Here is a 19,334-nt window from a genome sequence, read left to right as displayed (position 1 = left end):
CTCTTTCTTAGTGCCAACAGAAGAAACTAACTCTGCAGACACTGTGACTTTAGCCTGTAAGACTCATTTCAGACTTCTGACCTTCAGAACAGTAAGAGAATACATTTGTTTGAAGCCACTCAATGTGTGGTCACCTGTTACAGAAGCAACAGGCAACGGATACAGAGGGCTGTTATGGGGAGGGGGGCACAGATGCATAGGGGGCTGAGACCCCCTTCTGGGGAGATGCTGACCCCTTCATACCTGAGGTTCAATGTTATAGGATAGCTCTGCTGACTCATGTGGTCCTGACTGAGGTCACCACAAACCATGAGAGTCAGGGTAGGAGTAAGCAGCTGGGAGACTCACCACAGAGGCAGGGAGAAGCTGGACTGGGGTTGGGGGCTGAGACCAGGCTGTCACTGGGGGGCAGGTTGGTTCTGTGAGAGTGTGAGGCCGTGGCTGAGACCTTTCTAGAACCAGATGCCCTGACACTGCAGATGTAGGTTAGGAACCAAGGCCTCTGGCAAAACTTGGAACAGATGTTGTCCTAACAGAGGTGAGATGACTATAGATAGTGGACCTGAGAAACCCCGGCCTGGGGTGCTTGGGGTCAATGCCCAGCAAAAGCACAGGGTGGGCTTGTAATGACCACACCTGAACAGCATCACCATGAGGGCAGGAGATGCACTGAGAGAGGGAGAAAATGGAACCACACGTGGTTTCCAGCAAATTATCAGGTGAAGCTGAGGCGGACAGCATCCTCTCTTGCTATAAACATAGAATTAGGCAGGATAACACATCATAAAAACATGAGGATACCCACCCAAACTTAAAAGCCAGAGAGGAAACTCACCAGGGGCCAGAAATGAAGAAAGAGATGAAAGTAAGGGCGGTGCCTGGGGGTTTGAGATCTGCTTATGGGCTAGAAGGACGGGCCTGGGGTTCAAACCAGAATAAGAGAGGTGAACTCAGGCCGATGGAAGGCTGGGAGGATGCTGCCTGAAGTTTAGAGCAGTGGTGCTCCTCGGAGTAGCACTGCCTCTTGGGGGGCATGTGGGAGGATTTAGGGCATTTTTATTTTTTTTTTTACATCTTTATTGGAGTATAATTGCTTTACAGTGTTGTGTTAGTTTCTGCTGTATAACAAAGTGAATCAGCTATATGCATACGTATATCCCCATATCCTCTCCCTCTTGTGTCTCTCTCCCACCCTCCCTACCCCACCCCTCTAGGTGGACACAAAGCACTGAGCTGATCTCCCTGTGCTATGCAGCTCCTCACACCGGTCAGAATGGCCATCATGAAAAAATCTACAAACAATAAATGCTGGAGAGGGTGCAGAGAAAAGGGAACCCTCTTGCACTGTTGGTAGGAATGTAAATTGATACAGCCACTATGGAGAACAGTATGGAGGTTCCTTAAAGAACTAAAAATAGAACTACCATACTACTTTGTCCCCCGCCCCACCCACCCACCCAGGGGACATGTGGCAGTGTCTGTGGAGACATCTGTGATTGCCACAGCGGTGGGGGAGGAAGAATTGCTCCTGGCATCTAGTGGGTGGAGGCCAGGGATGCTGCTAACTTCCTAGTGCACAGAACAGACCCCCAACAAGGAACTGTTTGGTGCCCTATGTCAACAGAGCTGCAGTTGAGAAAGCCTCGTGTAAAGAGCAAATGTTGTAAGATCATGCTCGAAAAGAGCTGGCCTGACTCCTGGCTCATGGAAGGTGCTCAGGAATTAGAACCTTTTTTCTAGAGTTTAACCATCTGCTGGGGTAGCTGTTTCCAGACCTGGGGACATGAGCTGGGGCCTGGGAAGGAAGGGAACAACACTACCATCATTAAATGTTATTCTTTTTACCACCACTGCTGTTGTTATGATTATTGCTAGTGACTGGTATTTGTTGAGATCCTCTGGAATCCTGTTTTCAGTGCTTTCCATGTAATGACTGACAACAACTCCACAAAGTTCCTGCAGTAGGTCTTATTATTATGTCAGTTTCACAGAGAAGGAAACTGAGTGCCTGTCTTAATCTGTTCAGGCTGCTCTAACATGGAGGAAGCTCCCTGGAGTCCCTATTATAAAGGCACTAATCCTATTCATGGGGGCTCCACCCTCATGACCCAGTCACCTCCCAAAGACCCCACCTCCTAATGCCATCACCTTGGGAGTTAGGTTTCACCTTATGAATTTTGAGGGGGGACACAAACATTCAGTCCCTAACAGTACCTGTACGTGAGGGGCTGGTCACAGAGAGTACTCATACGTCTGCTGTTTAGATAGCTGTTCACTTTTTTCAAAGTGCTTCTCTGAGGATTTCAATGCTCAGGAAACAAGATCCTCTCCTGATCCATTGGTGCTTCTCCAAATGATCACGGGATCTTCCTATGGGGTGGGGAGAGGAATTTAATATCTGAGTTACAGCTCCCAGGGTTCAGAGAGGTTAAGTCATGTGCCTAAGGTCATACAGCCGGTAAGTGAGAGAGCTCTGCTTGTGACCACAGAGACAAATTCCACTCCAGAAGTCACAGGAACTGCTGATGTTCTGTTTGTCCTGGACCACATTCCGCAGGTAGCTAGGAGTGAGGCTAGGCTTATGCAAGGACCTGCTTGCATTCCAGCTGTAGTCTTTACTGCCTGAATCAGGCAGGTGGCTGTTAATCACCCACTACCTGTGGCACCCCTTGCGCTGTGAGAGACACTTATATCTTAATTAATTTTCAGCTGCTGTTTTTGTTTTTGTTTTTTATTCCCCCTGTTGACAAACTGAGATTCTACACTACTTGTCTCAAACTTCCTTGGTTTCCCTGTGATGTTTAACATGTTATTGGGAAAAGAGAAAAAGAGTGAAACAAAGCATTTCTTCAGTTCATATTTCAGTAGATGCTCATTTATTTCCAGATTTTTTATTTGTGAATTTGTCTACTCGCTACAATTTTTCATCATCCCCAAATGAAAACTTGCAGTACTTTGGTGGTTATTTGCAGCCATGCACAGAGTTGCAAAAAATTCCAGTCACTCAATGTGCACATTCCCAGCTGATGTGCAAGGCTTTGATGAGACAACCAGGCTTTGTTGTTGCAGTTCTTACACTGCAAACAAGTACTCTTTTTGAAGTCTGTTTAGCACTGCTGCTATTTGCTTTTTTGTCCTTTTTATTGGTGATTTCGCTGTTTAAAATGGTCTCCAAGTATAGAGCTGAAGTGCTGTCTGGTGTTCCTAAGTGCAGTAAGGCTGGGACATGCCTTATGGAGAGAACAGCTAGATAACAGGCAGGGGTCATAGTGCTGCTGGCCCTGAGACCAACATTAATGAATCAACATTAATATTAAAAGGCTTTTAAACAGAAACACACTTAAAACAAAGTTCTGTATTGATTATCTGATGAAAATGCTGTGACCAGAGGTTTACAGGAACCTAACCTGTATTTCCCCTAAGAACAATGGTTCAGTGTTCGCTAAATCGGTGTTCTCAAAACTTTATGGTACATGACTCTTGTGAATAATGCACCTTTTTTGGTCTCAGTTTATGTTCCCAGCAGTCTGTAAGGTAGGTACCATTCCACTCGACAGTTGAAGACACTGCATCTCCGTGAGGCTTAGCAGGTTGCCTGTGGTCACACAAAACTAGAAATCAAACCCAGTTCTGCCAGAATGAATCATCCACGCTCTTTCTATAAAATTTTGCTGATTTTAGAATTTTCTGGTTGAATCGAATCATGCTGAACATTCAAAAGCACTTCATTGATGGCGTCAATGCAGAACGACTACAAAAAGAACCGTTGGCTTTGCAAAATGACCCACCTCCCGGAATGACTTTAAATGAAAAGAGTGTTCAAAATTCATTTACACAGTGGATTGTAGATATGGAAGGTGCACCAGGTACCTTATATGAAGGGGAAATTTTTCAACTTCTATTTAAGTTTAGTAGTCGATATCCTTTTGACTCTCCTCAGAGATGACCACCAGAATTCTTTTTATGTTCGAACATGTAACAAGAATCCAAAGAAAACAAAATGGTGGTATCATGATGATACTTGTTGATGCCACTGTTATCATCCTCCTAGCAGAAGATAGTCCTACTGAGAAAATGTGCACTTTGATCATTCAGTCTTTGAACTTTAACCTTTGACTGGAAATGACCTATAGACAAAGAAGACTACTTCCTTTTACTGCATTTTTACTTGTGTGCATTCTGGGCGCATGTTGATCGCTGGTTCAGTCCAGGCAACTGACATGCTTTTATTAGTCATACAGTATTGATGCAGGTGTCAGGAAATGTCAAATATAATTCCATTTTTAATTTTTATTTTTTTAAGCTTTTGGAAAAGTTCCAGGTCCTCATGTACGGTGCAATAACAATGACTTCCTTGGCGGTTTGGGGATGTTCATTGCCGGCAACGGATGTTGTAACAGGAAAAATTTTCATCAACTCCTGCCACCCAATGATTAATGCATGATAGAGCCTATGAAATGAACTTATCCATTAGAGTGGGATTATAAATAAAGTGAGGGATCCAACATTACTTTGAAAGTCACCCCAACTGCTTATATTTGGATTCTATGCACTGTGAACCTAAGGTTAACAGCATGAATTAACATGCGTTTTTAAAGGACTGTAATGAAAAATCATTGCGTATTTATTGAATTGTTTATATCTGCTGTCAAATTGTTTTGACATGGACGGTTTTCAAGTAACATTGGCAGAGAGGTAGAATAATTTATCCCTCTGGTGAAAATGAATTCATCTGTTGTATATAGTTCCTCAATCTCTGAAGTAAAGGTAATATAGGGTATTGTAAAGTAAATATAGTATTTATAGTAAAGTAAAGGTAATATAGATATGAATGGTTTAATAAAGGCTTTATTTTGTAAGAAAAATGACAGTGATGATTAAACTGCTGCAGTCCATAATTTGGGCTTGTTATTTGTACATTAACGATTTTTTTTCCAAGTAGATTACACTCTGTTACTTCCAGTCCACTCTGTTACTAGCCATCAGCATTAAGCCCTGCTGCCCAAACACTATTTCATTTATTTATGTTTGGAAAATCCATAAACATTTTTGTCTGCAAGTTTGTTTCTTTTGTTATATTTTAAGTCAAGTTTGAACGTTACAATACTTTAATTGAAAAACTTTTGTCAAGTTTTTCCTTGTAAATTTTCTTTATTTGTAAGCATCATCTTGTCCTTCAATCCTGTACCCTAAAATAAGGAATACATTTTGACAGAGGCATAATGTTTTTTTTTTTTTTTTCCGGTATGCGGGCCTCTCACTGTTGTGGCCTCTCCCGTTGCGGAGCACAGGCTCCAGACGCGCAGGCTCAGCGGCCATGGCTCACGGGCCTAGCCGCTCCGCAGCATGTGGGATCTTCCCGGACTGGGGCATGAACCTGTGTCCCCTGCATCGGCAGGCGGACTCTCAATCACTGCACCACCAAGGAAGCCCGAGGCTTAATGTTTTAACAAAAGAGTGTGGACATTTTTATTCTAAAATTTAGGTAAAAGTACACTATAGAATATGGCATGTTTGCTTATTTGTCTCACACAACCATACAGTTTTGTTCTGGAGGGATTTGTTTTGTTTTGCTTTGCTTTGTTGGTATTTAAGACTTTGCTTACAGCTAGATAATATTTTTCTATAGAAAAAAAAATTTCTGAAGGCTCCAGCTCTCAGTACCATGTAAGTTAATGATCCTGTAATTAGGTTCTCTTTTTTAAAAAGCAATTAATGTATTTTATAAATTACCTTTTCACATATGCAAAATCTGTTTCTACTACAATGTTACTTTTACTAATGCCTATTGTTGCACTCTTTTTGACATATCCTGCAGTGAATATATGAATCAATTTGGGCTTAAAAATGAAAGCCAGTTGGCTAAAAGGTTTGAAATATGTACCCCAGCAAAACCTTCCCATCAATAATTGGCAAAGAATATTTTAAAAATTGTTTTTAATCTCTGTATAGATGACATTTTGTAGCTTTGCATATGTTAATTAAAAGTGTATAATTTTATACTCTAAAAGTATAATTGTTGAACTCAGGGGTGGGTAGACTTCTAAAATATATTTATTATTCTCAATATTTCTGCTGTAGAAATAACTTGAAAAAACATTTTAAACTATGGCCAGCCACCAAATTGTGGACACTGTTTATACTATTAGTTAGCAACTACCACTGTTTAAACTTAGAAACATTTTTGTTCTTGACTAGATATACATAAGTTCTCACAGTAGTAGTCTCTACCAGTATTATTAGTTGGCTGATTCAACCAAGACAAAAAAATGATTTTTGGAATTTCTTCAGTCCTAAGCACATATATATGCTTAGATTCTACACTATTTGTCTCAAACTTCCTTGATTTTAACTGCTTTTAAATATGAAAATTGCAGCTGTAAATTATGTATTTTTCATATTTTACATAACTGCTCTAAACTACTGATTCACTTGATCATTCTCTGGGGTGGGGTAGGGGGTCTTTCTCCAGACTGCTGGTCCTCTTACTAAAACCCTTTTATAAAGAAATGACCTGTGACATTTATTCACCAAAGGAATTAATATACCAGGTCAAAGGTTAACAATGCTACTGTATAGATTAATAGGTCATACATAGCCTCAATTGAGTTTTTAATACAAATAATAGTATTTTAACATACCTCTCTCTCTACATAGAGATACTGTACAATAAATTAAAATGACACAGAGGAAAGTAAAGGAAAACCAAATAATTTGGGTACATTTTATGGTTTAAGGAGAAGAAGATAGGATGAAATATCCTAAAATATAGAAGCACCAACCATTCAAAATTTACAATCTGATAACACCTTATGCATTACTTACTTGAACTTAGGAGTCATTGAAAACTCCAGTACACTTAGATTTAATTAAGTTAATTTTAAATGTAAGTTACATAATTGAAAGACATAGATGTTTACCTGAGTCATTGCTTAAGAGAGGGCAATTAACAGTTTTGTTATAATAAAAAGAATATTTCTCTGTACTGCATTGTTGAATGACAACCAGAATAAGAAAGTGTACATGGGAACATGCTACTTCCCTCTTCCCTGCATTCCCTCTGTGAAGCATTATCTGCTGCATAGGTCTACAGAATTATACCTTCAGATTTAGGACAATATGTACTCTCTTCTTTTTTATTTATTTATTTTCAGGTCATTCTTCTGGTTTGCCAAATTCTGTTAAGGCAGTGATACATTCAGTTCCTTATTTTGCATGAACTTGGTGTCCTTTCAAAAAAAAATATTATGTCAAGTAGGTAATTAATACCATAGATTTTAAAGAGAGAAACGGTTTTCAGTTTTTTAAGATAAATTTTTAAAAATAAATTTTACGGCTGTTGTCTTAAGGAATTTAATATTCATCTCTAAAGGACTTACTTGTAATGTACAAATTCCTCTTTTTTAGCTAGCAGGGAAATAAGGCTTTTTTTAAATCCTTGGAAGAAAATGTGAAAAATAGCTTTTATATAGAGTTCATCTAGAGAAAGATCGTAATACTTATTGTTTTTTTGTTGTTTGTTTGGTTTTGTTTTTGTTTTTGCGGTACGCGGGCCTCTCACTGTTGTGGCCTCTCCCGTTGCGGAGCACAGGCTCCGGACGCGCAGGCTCAGCGGCCACGGCTCACGCGCGCAGCTGCTCCGCGGCATGTGGGATCTTCCCGGACCAGGGCACAAACCCGTGTCCCCTGCATCGGCAGGCGGACTCTCAACCACTGCGCCACCAGGGAAGCCCTTATTGTTTTGACTAGGTATATAAATATTTGGTATAAAGTAACTAGAATAGTTTACTACTTTTTCCCTTCTGAAATTTTAACTATATGCAAAAATACATATCATTAGATTCCTGTGGTGGATAATAATTTCTTCAGATCCTAGAATAGGTACCTAGTGACTGCTTAATTGTTCCCAGATTGCATCAAAGATGAATTGAAATGAATAATGATTTGAAAATGGTATGTAACCACATATTACTTGTTTCTGGCAATCAAGTCTTATTTTTTATAAAGAGCTGAGGCTTGACCATATGATTCTTTTCTGAGGATTCACTGTTATCAAAATCAGCTACTGCACTATTCTGTTACGCTAATGCCTTTGCATCATTAAGATCTGTGAAGAAGTTATCTTTTAATCTGCACCTCCTGGCCCTAATCCTCTTTGCAGTCTTTATTTTTATTCCTCCTTTATTTTTCTTCCTTCCTGTCTACTCACAGATACCAATGGATCAGTCTTCAGTGTCCCTCTGGTCTCTGTTTTTCTTCCCTTTCCTCCCTTCTTTCCTTCCTTCCCTTTCCTCTCCCTTTCCCTTTCTCGAGGTTAGGAAATCCAGAGAAGGAGGATTATTAAAATCATATCAGAAAAATATTTTAATAAAAAGACTCCATCCTACAAATAAAATAATTTCTGATACCTAATTTTAGTCCATCACTAGATGGCTAAACTTGTTGAATAACTGACTACTTGATAAATAAGCTGTTGTTAGCTATAATTTAGTTCTTAACTACTGGTATTGAGGGAATTTTGTTTACTTTTTGGATGTGACTCCTCTCTCAAAGCCTAATTATTGCCCAAATGAATTAAATTACTTATTTTGGTGAAAGTATTTTTCCATTTAAGTTTCTAAACCATTTTGTGATTTGGAACTATTTTCTAAAAATAATAATTTATGGGAGACTTTTACTTTCTCAGCATAAATTAAAGACAGACTTATATACACCATTATCATTAGAGGCCCGTGGAATCTAAGCATGTACTTCAAAACTTAGATCTCTGTCCTTCAAGTTGAAGTTCTGGTTCTGACTACGGTCCTGATAATTGAGGTGTTTATTGTGACTTTAATTCTCAAATGTTAGCATTGGGACTTATAGTTGGGGATGTATCTCCAAAATTATTACATGAATATCTTTCTTACGAAAAATTTTTTGTTAATAAAACAGTGTGATATCTGACGCCATTTTGAATATGTGGAAGGAATGTTTGAATAGAAGCCAGTATGTCTTCACATACCTAAAGAACTTGAGTTTTGCAAGTTGAGCGCAGTTGATTGTGAAAGGAGAAACAGTTCTTGTTCTATTTCTTGGCACATACACCATCAGGGTTTTGAGAAAAGTTTGCTCCTACAATAATTCTCAGAGCTGTTTTCTCAAAGGCAAAAGCACGGTTTCAAAACTCACCGGGCTTTGGCTTGTTAGGTGTGATTTCACTTGTCAGATTTCCTGGCACATCAACTTATTGAATAATCTTGCTTCTCTAATTAAAAACCTGAAACAGGACAAATAAAGAATTTGGTAGATTGTGTCAGATACCCTGGAAATGCAAGTCTCTTCATAGTTAATCACAGATTGTTTACATAATGCAAATTGATTGCCAAGCTCAAGGAACATAGTTATTTGAATAGATTATTATCTAGTAGCCAAAAATCAGGTGCATGTTCGAGTCATAATGGATATGTTATTTTTAGTTGGTACCATTTTTCTCTCAATATTCAGAAATACAGATTGTGCATTTTAATAATAGGAATGGAAGCTCATGCTTGAAGATTTGCATAGGGCAGATGTATGTATTTTATAAAATCAAGTTGTAAAATATGTAAAGCTACTGCTTTTTAAATAAAATATAAATATTGACAGATAAATCTATATATTATTTATTTTAAATACATGTATCAAACTTTTGTTAGTTGAATATAAACTACATTGTGTGCTTTATGGAATTCAGTAACTTTTAATAATAAAGCAGTTGTCAATAAAAAAAAAGCACCTCATTTTTAAATTGGGGTACAGGCTGACCTCGGAGATACTGTGGATTCAGTTCCAGACAAATGCAATAAAGTGAGTTATGCAATCAACTGAGTTACATGAATTTTTCGGTTTCCCGGCACATATAAAATTTATGTTCCCACTGTACTGTAGTCTATTAAATGTGCAAAAGCATTATGTCTAAAAAAAAGTGTTCATGCCTCAATTAAAATATACTTTATTGCTAAAAAGTGCTAACCATCACCTGAGCCTTCAGTGAATCATGATAGCATCAAAGATCACGGATCACAGGTCATCCTAACAAACATAATAATAACGAAAAAGCTTGAACTATTGAGAGAATTACCAAAATGTGACACACAGACACGAAGTGAGCAAATGCTGCTGGGAAAATGGTGCTGATAGACTTGCTTGATGTAGGAATGACACAAACCTTCAATTTATTAAAAAAAAATCTGGGAAGTGTGATAAAATGAAGCACAATGAAATGAGGGACGCCTGTAGCTTTTTCTTGTTTCCATCTCTTCCCACTGCAGAAGGAGGTAGTTTATAGAGTGATGAGCTCGGGCAAAACAAAACACCCCAAGACAAGACAAAGTTCCTAGTGCCTTGGGAGAAGCAAAGTAAAAGTTTAAATATACCTTTTTAATCTAGAAGAGAGGGTGAATCTTAAATCAGTAAAACCACTGCATTTTTGCCTTTCTATTGATTTCTTTTTTTAAAAAATAGATCTTTGTTGGAGTATAATTGCTTCACAATACTGTGTTAGTTTCCTATTGATTTCTTTGTTTCAGTTAGCAAGACTTTTTTTTTTAGGTTAGTTAGGCTCTTTTATAAGTTTTTATGTTGAGATTTTTATGCTTTCATTTGTTTTGCTTTGAGCACCTAATGATTTCTTTTACTGTCTTTTATGTCTGATCTGCCCCGAACAGTCATAAGAATGGCCCATAAACTAGTTCCTCCAGCAATCCATGCATTGCTGTGTGAAACTTTATAAAGGAGAGGGTCATGTGACTCACAAGTCATCTGAGGACACCCTGCCCCATTTCCTTACAATTGACACAAGCCCCCTATCCCACACTCAGCTGGAAAATTTAATCTCTGCTCCAAGATTTCTGCAGATTCCAGGGTCGTATATTCTTAAGGTTACCTCTAGTTCTAACTTCCTGTTAATCTCACCGCAGTCTCATTCTGAGGAGGACTATGCAGATATGGACACCATAAACTTTTCCTTAATTTTCTGCATCCAAAATTCACAAAAGACATTTATTTGGTGTGTGTCTTAAAAGAAAGTTTAGGGTGATGGATGACTTCTACCCAGCACACAACTTGAAAACTGATTTTTAGGCACACGAGATCTAAAAAATCCTTCAACTATTCCTGTTTCTTATTTTTTTTTAAATTGACCATTTCTGGCTTCTTTGCTGGATTTATTCTGTGACTTTTCCCTTTTCCTCTGTCTCTCACTTTTCCCAACCCAAAATGTCTGGAGTACAAAGCTGGTCATCTATCTCTCTCTTTTTTTTTTTTTTTTACTATCCTTCTACACTTAAAGCTTATTATCAAGATGTCTTTCTAAAAAAGACAGGATCCCCTAAAGAGTATTTTCATGCCAGCTATAAAAATAACAGTTTAAACTCCCTTTTTATGGAGTGGAAGCTTCATAGAAGGGAGGATTGGATGAGTTTACCAGGGATTTAAAGAATCAAGACCACGAAAGTGAGTCGGAAATACTACCATCGGAGAAAAATTGGATTTTGCATCTTTGTCTCTGTTTGACATTCTGCCCACGGCAGTTCTTATATTGATTGTTCACTTCTCTAAGAAGAATGTAGGTTCCACTCCCAACCTCAGACGATGTCGCTTTCAAAGAAAGATGGCCAAACTCACTTCAAAATGATGGGATTGCATAGAAAATGTGAGCAGGTGGGACTGGAATGATTAGCCCATTTTTGGCGTGCCTTTTCTCACCATTTCCCAGATATGTGGGACAGATTTTAGTGGAGAAGGCCTACTCCTTCATTTCAAATAACAATATTAACTCCAATAATCACCAACACTTACTTAGGGTTTACTGTATGAGTGTTTCCCATTACTTAATGATATTATTTTACTCATTGATCTTCACTATGAACCAACAAGGCAGGCACTATTTTCATCCCCATTTTACAGATGAGGAACTGAGGCAGAGACGTCATCCAAGATGGTTACAAACCAAGGCAGTTTGGCTCCAGAACCCATGTTCTTACCCACCATGCTGCTCAGTCTCTCTCTGATTTCACAAATAGTAATGCCAGGGGACTGCTGAGCCCAGTGGCTCAACACACAGTGATTGGAACACCAAGGTCATACGTTAAATCCTGCCAGATCCTTTAAGCATCAGCCCAAATGCCACATCCACAGAGCAGTCTTTCCCATACCAGGGTCATTTCCTCTGTCCCATTCTCACTGGTCCATGTACTGTTTAGTACATAATTGCTAAGTAATTATCTGTGCAGTTAATACTTTATCTCCTCAGCTAAAATGCAATCTCCATGCAAACAAGGATCACCTCTCTGTCACCACTGCCTTTCCAATACTCAGCAGAGTGTTTGACACATAGTGTGGCTTCAACAAATATTGGCTTCAAGGATGCATGAATAAGAATGGACACAGAAGTGCATAATTCCAACTCCTTCCAGAGCAGGGCTTCTCAGATTCCACACTAAGCAGAGAAAAGAACACTTTCTTAATGGTTGAATTTTACTAATAACCCCAGCTTATTATGAGATTACACTTTTGCAGGTTAAGTTCTTTGGGAACGAACATAGCAAGGAAGGGTTTATTTAATGATAGCAGCTATCATGGGGAAGTACATATTATATGCAGGTGCCGTGCTAAATGTTTCATACCATTATCTTACCTGGTTCTTATAACCCCGTGGTTGACAGAGGCCCAGAGGACTTAGTAACTTGACCAAGGTGACATCACTGGCAGGAAGGCCTGGGATTTGAACCCCGGCAGGTCTGGCTGATGGCAGAGCCCTTGCTCTCAGTCACCCAGTTATAAGAATCCATTAGTGCTCTTGACGTCTTATTTTTACAAACATTTCTCCATGCTCCAACACACATTTATATTCACGGAGAGTCTTCTAGCAGACATAAATGTGGATCCCTGTGCATGGAACAGTGCCTGGCACTTAAAAATGTTTGTTGAATAGACAAATGGTTAGAAAGGCCTTTCTTACTTCATTGTATTGAATATGTTATTAAAATAAAGTTCCCACTGTTTATGAAAGGGTGTCTACTTCTTATCTATTTCTTGTCTGTTTCTAAACCAAGCAGTTTAACCAAGTCTTCTGTCAGCCGAGCTTCTGCCGTCCCATGCCTTCCACGCTTTCCCTTTAATCTAAACCACTTACCAAGATATTTTCCCTAAAATGAGACAGTCTCCTCTCAACTAAGGCAAATTCATAGTAAAATACCCACCCCTCATACATACATTCTTTCATTTAGTTGAGACCATCTCCTCCATTTTACCAATGGGGAAAAACGAAGCTGGTCCAGTATGTCTCTTAATTAAAGCTTTTTAATAGACACACTTTTTTGCAGCAAACTCTTTTCTGTATTTCTTTTGCAAGCCATGGAAGAGGGCATAAAGTCTTCCCCTAGCAATGCAGGCGGGATGATGCTTTCTGATTCTCTTGGTTTCCTCTTGGGGTGAAGATAATGCTCTGAAATGCTCTACCCCCCTGACTGCCGCTTCGAGACAGTGGGTGTGAGCCAAGAAAATCTATTCAGCCATTTGTTAGCTCCAAAAACAGCATCAGTGAGAGAGAAGGCCTCAAGCTACAGGGCCCAAAATGTGGATCTGAACATTCTGGTGCTTCTATTTTCAGAAGTGCAGCGGGATAAACGGCACCCACAAGGTTTTGGAAAGAAAATCTGCAAAAGAACAATGAAAATAGCTCTTGCTGTTGGTCCCCTCCCCCATCCCTGACTCTAGCCTGGGCCAGGGAGGGACTTAAGTGAGTGAGGAGAAAACAGAGCGGGCCACCAGTGGAAAGGAACTTCTCACCCTGAGTGGCCCCGTGAGGCAGGATGTGTTCTTTTTTGTGTGTGTTACACGGGCCTCTCACTGCTGTGGCCTCTCCCGTTGTGGAGCACAGGCTCCGGACGCGCAGGCTCAGCGGCCATGGCTCATGGGCCCAGCCGCTCTGCGGCATGTGGGATCTTCCCGGACCGGGGCACGAACCCATGTCCCCTGCATCGGCAGGCAGACTCTCAACCACTGCGCCACCAGGGAAGCCCAGGATGTGTTCTTTAAGGGACTTACTCCTTCTGTGATGAAATCAACGTAGATAGACTACTCTCTCCAAAGAGATCTTCTCTCTGAGCTGAATACTTCTAGAAGAAAGCAAGCCACAGAAGAATACAATGACCGTGTCCATTCTTTGCTTCCCGGATGTAAAAACCTGCATTTGAAAGCTATACAGTATAGTCTTGGGAACTTGCACAGAGTAGCTGAGTATCCTTTGTAGATTGCAAGAATGTCTGACGAGTATAAGGTCTGTTTGGGTACTTGTGCCCCTTCTGGAAAACAGGGTCACTGGGGGAAGAGGCTCTGGCTCGCTCATTTCAGAATCCAAGTTGCACTGAGCACGGGGCCAGACAAATAGGACATGGTCATCAGGGAGGGAGGGTGGAGGGACCAGGTTTATAGAATCAGCCTGGGAGCCTGGTTCCTCACCACTTCCTTTGTTGATCCTTCAACCTTTAAACCAGAGGACTGAGCTTTTTTTTTTTTTTTCCTGTGGCTTGGACCCCTTCAACAGGCAGATGAAGCTTGTGGATATCTTCGCAGAATAATGATTTTTTTAAAAAATCCATAAAATGCATTGCCTTTTCAAAGAAACTAATTTCACTGAAAATAGTTATCAAAATATTTAATAACACTAATGTGTGAAATGGTAATATATGGGCTTCTTTATTTACACATTAAAGAAAAAGGTCCAGTGGCAGGTCTAAAGACTTCATAATTTTTAAATAGTGATAAGTGTAAATGTTAATTTGAAATATTGGCAACACTTATAACATGATAATTAGCTATGATTCCTATTGGTGACATGGTCACAGCTACTCTAATACTTAATGCTGCTGTGGTTTATTCCCTCATTCATTATTGAGGGACATATCAAATTTCAGTTAGGAGTCAGTGAAAATGAAGACGCTTTTTATTTTTACCCTCTGAGTTCATGGCCTTCCTGGCTAGAAGCCTCTGCTTTCAACACTGCAGTGGTCCAGGGGCAATTCCTCAGAGCTTTTCTCTGCTTTGTCTGTGTTCATCCCCTCTGCCGTATCTTCTAGTCCCATGGGTTTCAAAGTAAGTTGATGATTCTCAAATTTCTGCTTCCAAACCTGGATGTCTCTGCCAAAACTCCTTCAGTAGTTCTGTAGGTGTCTTGTTGGCAGCTCACACCAAATGGTCCAAAGGGCTCCAATCTACCCACTTCCCACCTGTCCAACGGTAGTCTCTCCTGTCTCAGTAAACAAGGCTCCATTCTTCTGGTGGTCCAGGCCAAAGAAGGTGGGCTCTCCCTGCCTCCTCCTTTCTTTCACCCACATCCAAACCAATCAGTAAGTCCTCTCAGCTCTACTTTCAAAACATTCATATTCCACCTGGCTTCCTGACACCTGCAGGACTAACACCTGGGCTCAGATCACCCTCATCCCTCGCCCAGATTACTGCAATAGCTTTGTAACCAGTCCTCTTTCTCTTCCATTGCCTTCCTAAAGTCTGCTCTCGGCACGGCAGCCAGAGGAATCTTTTAAAAACAAGAGTGATGCAATCTGTACCACTCCTTTTTTCAAAACTCTCCAAAATTCCTTCCATTTCTCCAAGAATAAAATTCACGTTTCAAGCATGGACTACAAGGCTCATGCTCCCTCATGGTCTCTCCAACAGCATCACTCAATCAGCCTGAGTTGCTTTTGTCTCCTGTTGTTCTTCAAATTCACCCACTCAATTCCTACTCCAGGGCCTTTGCCCTCGATGTTACTAGGCCGGAATGCTCTTCCAAACGTCCACGTGACTCATCTCTTCCTTCAAGTTCTGGTCAAATACAATCAAATATAATATCAGTGGGTGAAGGCGTCTCAAAACCTGTTATGGACTGCATTCTGTCCCCGCCCCCTTCCTCCAAAATTCATGTACTGATGTTCTAACCCCCAGTACGTCAGCATGTGACTGTATTTGGAGATAGGGTCTTTAAAGAGGTAATGCAGTTAAAATGAAGCTGTTAGGGTGAGGCCTAATCCAATCTGACTGGTATCCTTATAAGAAAAGATTAGGACACAAAAAGAGACACCAGGAGCGCACGTGCACAGAAGGACGACTGTGTGAAGGGGCAGCAAGGGGCCGCCATCAGCAAGCCAATCAGAGGAGCCTCAGGAGAAACCAACCCTGCCAGCACCTTGACCTTGGACTTCTGACCTGCAGAACTGTGGGAAATAAACGTGTGTTTTTTAGGACCCCTAGTCTGAGGTGTTTTGCTATGGCAGCCCTAGCAGATGAATACAACACCCTGTATACATGATAATTCCACTCTCCCTCCCAAGACTCATTTTCCCCTCTTTTTCCTGCTTTATTTTCCTCTGTTAGCACACATCACCATCAAGTTCACTAAATATTTATAAAACATAAGCAAAATATTTTATTTGCTCACGGTCCATCTTCCTTACTGGGATATATGCATTATGATGGCACAGACTTTGCCTAGACTGTGGACTGACGAGCACTCGGACTAGAGTCCTACACGCAGTAAATATTTGTTGAATGAATAAATTAATTAAATGGTTTGCTTCTAATAAAGTTGCTTTCCTATTTCAGCCACTGTTATTATTAACATCAGGCCACCACTCTGGAATTCGATGGATCAGCCGACATTCAGGCATGAACGGATATGGGCCATCTCAAGACCCTCCACTCTACCGGCCAAGGAGGGGACAATGACAATCAAGTGAACCTAAGCTGACTCTCTTCCCCTCACACCTGAGGTATGTTCTTTCTCGCCTGGGCAGGGAGGTAGGGAGCTATTTCTAACTGCTAATGATACCATTTTCCTTTTTTGTGTGTGTGCTTTTATATTTACATAGTTCTTCCCTATACTTTCAGTTTAATCCTCTCCCCTACTGCCTCAGAAAAAATTGCTTCTTAACTCAGTATTTGCATCCAATTTTATTCATACTGTGAGCAGGGCACTTTAAGTTAGTGATGTGTTTATTTACCTCTTCTGCTGGTCTGTGAGTTTCTAGAAGGAAAGAAAGTCTGTATTCTCAGGGCTGAGCGTAGTACTTGGCAGATAGCGGGTGCTGATTGAACGTTTGTTGATGGTACTATTATCTAATATTTCGTGAGTTGTTCTAATTTCCTTATATTAAAATGGGGATATTATCACACCTCTCAAGGTTGCTGAGTTAACGTAAGTAAACCATTGAGACAATGTCTGGCACCTAGTAAGCACTCAACAAGAGTTAGCCATTGTTGTCCCTGGTGTTGGTAATGGTGTCATTTAAGCATCTATTCCGTGTACTAAAGTGCTTTCATTGCAATAGTTATGTGAGATGATAAACCAGCCATAATCATGATAACAGTTCACAGTTATTAGGTATCTAGTAAGCGCCAAATTTGGGGCTATCTAAAAAACCTGTTATCTAATTTTCACAGCAATCCTACATCATAGATTCTCTTGAGTCTCAATTTAGAGAAGTGGGAACAGACTCAGAGAGGTTAAGCGACCTGTCCAAGGTCACACAGCAGAGAAGTGGTAGAGCTGGGATTTGAACCTGAGCCACATTGACTCCAGGGTCGTAACCACTATGTTGTGGTGGGTGGTACAGTTTTCACTGTAGGAAAAAAGAAATAGAGAAGTGGAGAGGTCAGCTAACTGGACAAAGTCACATAGCTTGTAAGCATCAGAGCAGATATTTGAGACGAGAGAATTTCCTCCAAGTCGGTGGGATTGGGGGCTGGCTGGGATTTGGGGTGCCCTTCACAAGGACATGAGATGATCCAGGGGATGGTCAGATGTCTGGGTGAGCCCTTGGTGTGAGTTAATTTAGTGCTATTAAATAAGTCTGAACTCTGAAAGCAGGCTGAACACACCAGGCTTGTCCCCTACCCTAAGAGGACATTACACAACTGCCTACATGATTAATTATTTAAATGCAGAGTGATAAGTGCTAGAAGGTGTAGGGGGCTCTGAGAGTTCATAACAGTAAATCCTGACCGAGTCGGGTCAGAGGAGACCACAGCCACGAGGGGCAGGGCTTGCAGCAGGAGGCTGACGGCGCTCTGCACAAACCTTGCTCCCGTGGGGGCCAGAGAAGAAGCATCCTCCAGGGAAACAGACTTTGGAGAATTAAATGATCCTTTGCATTTCCTCTCAACCGTATGATTTAATTACTGGGAAATGCCACACGCATCTTTCTGCAGGGACAGATGTGTGGAAGGAAAGGCAGGCAGGTTTAATATTTTTTCTTCTGGTTTATGTTTCATTGATTTTTCTAGAAGGAAAGGCTTCTCTTTGACCTTGTCCCCACTAAGTGGGTTTGCTTGGGACAAGGAGCCTGGCAGCCTCTTGGAGATGGAAGACCCTGGCCCCGTGCCCCAAGGGAAGTCAGGAGGCAGCCAGGCAGGAGGGCGAAGGTAGAGACAGCCCTGCGTGTCTGAAACTGTGTCTCACCTGCTTCCCAAGCCCCCCATCCAACCTCTCACCAAGTCCTGTCAATTTAGCTCCCAAACCTCCCTCCTATCTGCCCATTCCTCTCAGCCCACTGCTCTCTCCCTAACCCAAGTTGCCATCTTTTCCTGAAGTAGACTCCTAATGCCACCCTCAACCTCCACTCTTGTTTCCTTCCAATACCTTCTCATCAGAGCCAACAAAGTGACTGTCTTAAATGTGAATTAGATCACTGTCATCCCATCTTCCTGAAACCCTTCAGTTGTTTCCCATTGCATCTGGGAGAAACGTCAAAAATCCTTTGCATGTGGAAACAACCTAAATGTCCATCAACAGACGAACAAAGAAAATGTGGTAGAGACATACATCGCAATACTATTTAGCCTTAAGAAAGAAGGAAATTCTGCAATTCTGCAAAAACATGAATGAACCTTGAGGATACGGTGTTAAGTGAAATAAGCCCGTCACAGAAAGATGCATGATTCCACTTATATGAGATATTGAAAATAGGCAAATTTGTAGAATCAAGGAAGGAATGATGGGTCCCAGGGTCTGCTGAGAAGGAAATGGGGAGCTGCTAATCAACAGGCTCAAAATTTCAGTGAAGTCAGGTGACTCAGCTCTGGAGATCTGCAGTGCAACATGGCACCTGTCGTCAACCATGCTCTACTGTACACTTAAAATTGTGTTAAGAGGGCAGATCTCATGTTAAGTGGTCTTACCATCATAAAATAATTTTTTAAAAGAATTAAATCACATATCACCACTATTCATTATTTTAAAACTGAAACTTGAGATGAATGGCCAATGTTTTGTGTGTTTCAGTTCATCTGGGACATAGACGCTGACTAACTTATTC

At 40.6% G+C, this 19,334-nt stretch overlaps 1 pseudogene across 1 annotated transcript; it reads left to right on the top strand.

Moving 5' to 3' along the window:
• The first annotated feature begins 3,731 nt into the window (after nt 1-3,731).
• On the top strand, nt 3,732-4,028 carry LOC307063748 (ubiquitin-conjugating enzyme E2 W-like; annotated as a pseudogene). The gene has a single exon. The product of its transcript is annotated as a ubiquitin-conjugating enzyme E2 W-like (transcript).
• The last annotated feature ends 15,306 nt before the right edge of the window (nt 4,029-19,334 follow it).

Source organism: Hyperoodon ampullatus (assembly GCF_949752795.1).
Source record: "Hyperoodon ampullatus genome assembly, chromosome: 14".
Taxonomy (NCBI): Eukaryota; Metazoa; Chordata; class Mammalia; order Artiodactyla; family Ziphiidae; genus Hyperoodon; species Hyperoodon ampullatus.
Note: the sequence above shows the minus strand (reverse complement) of the source record. Positions and strands in the feature narration are given on the sequence as shown.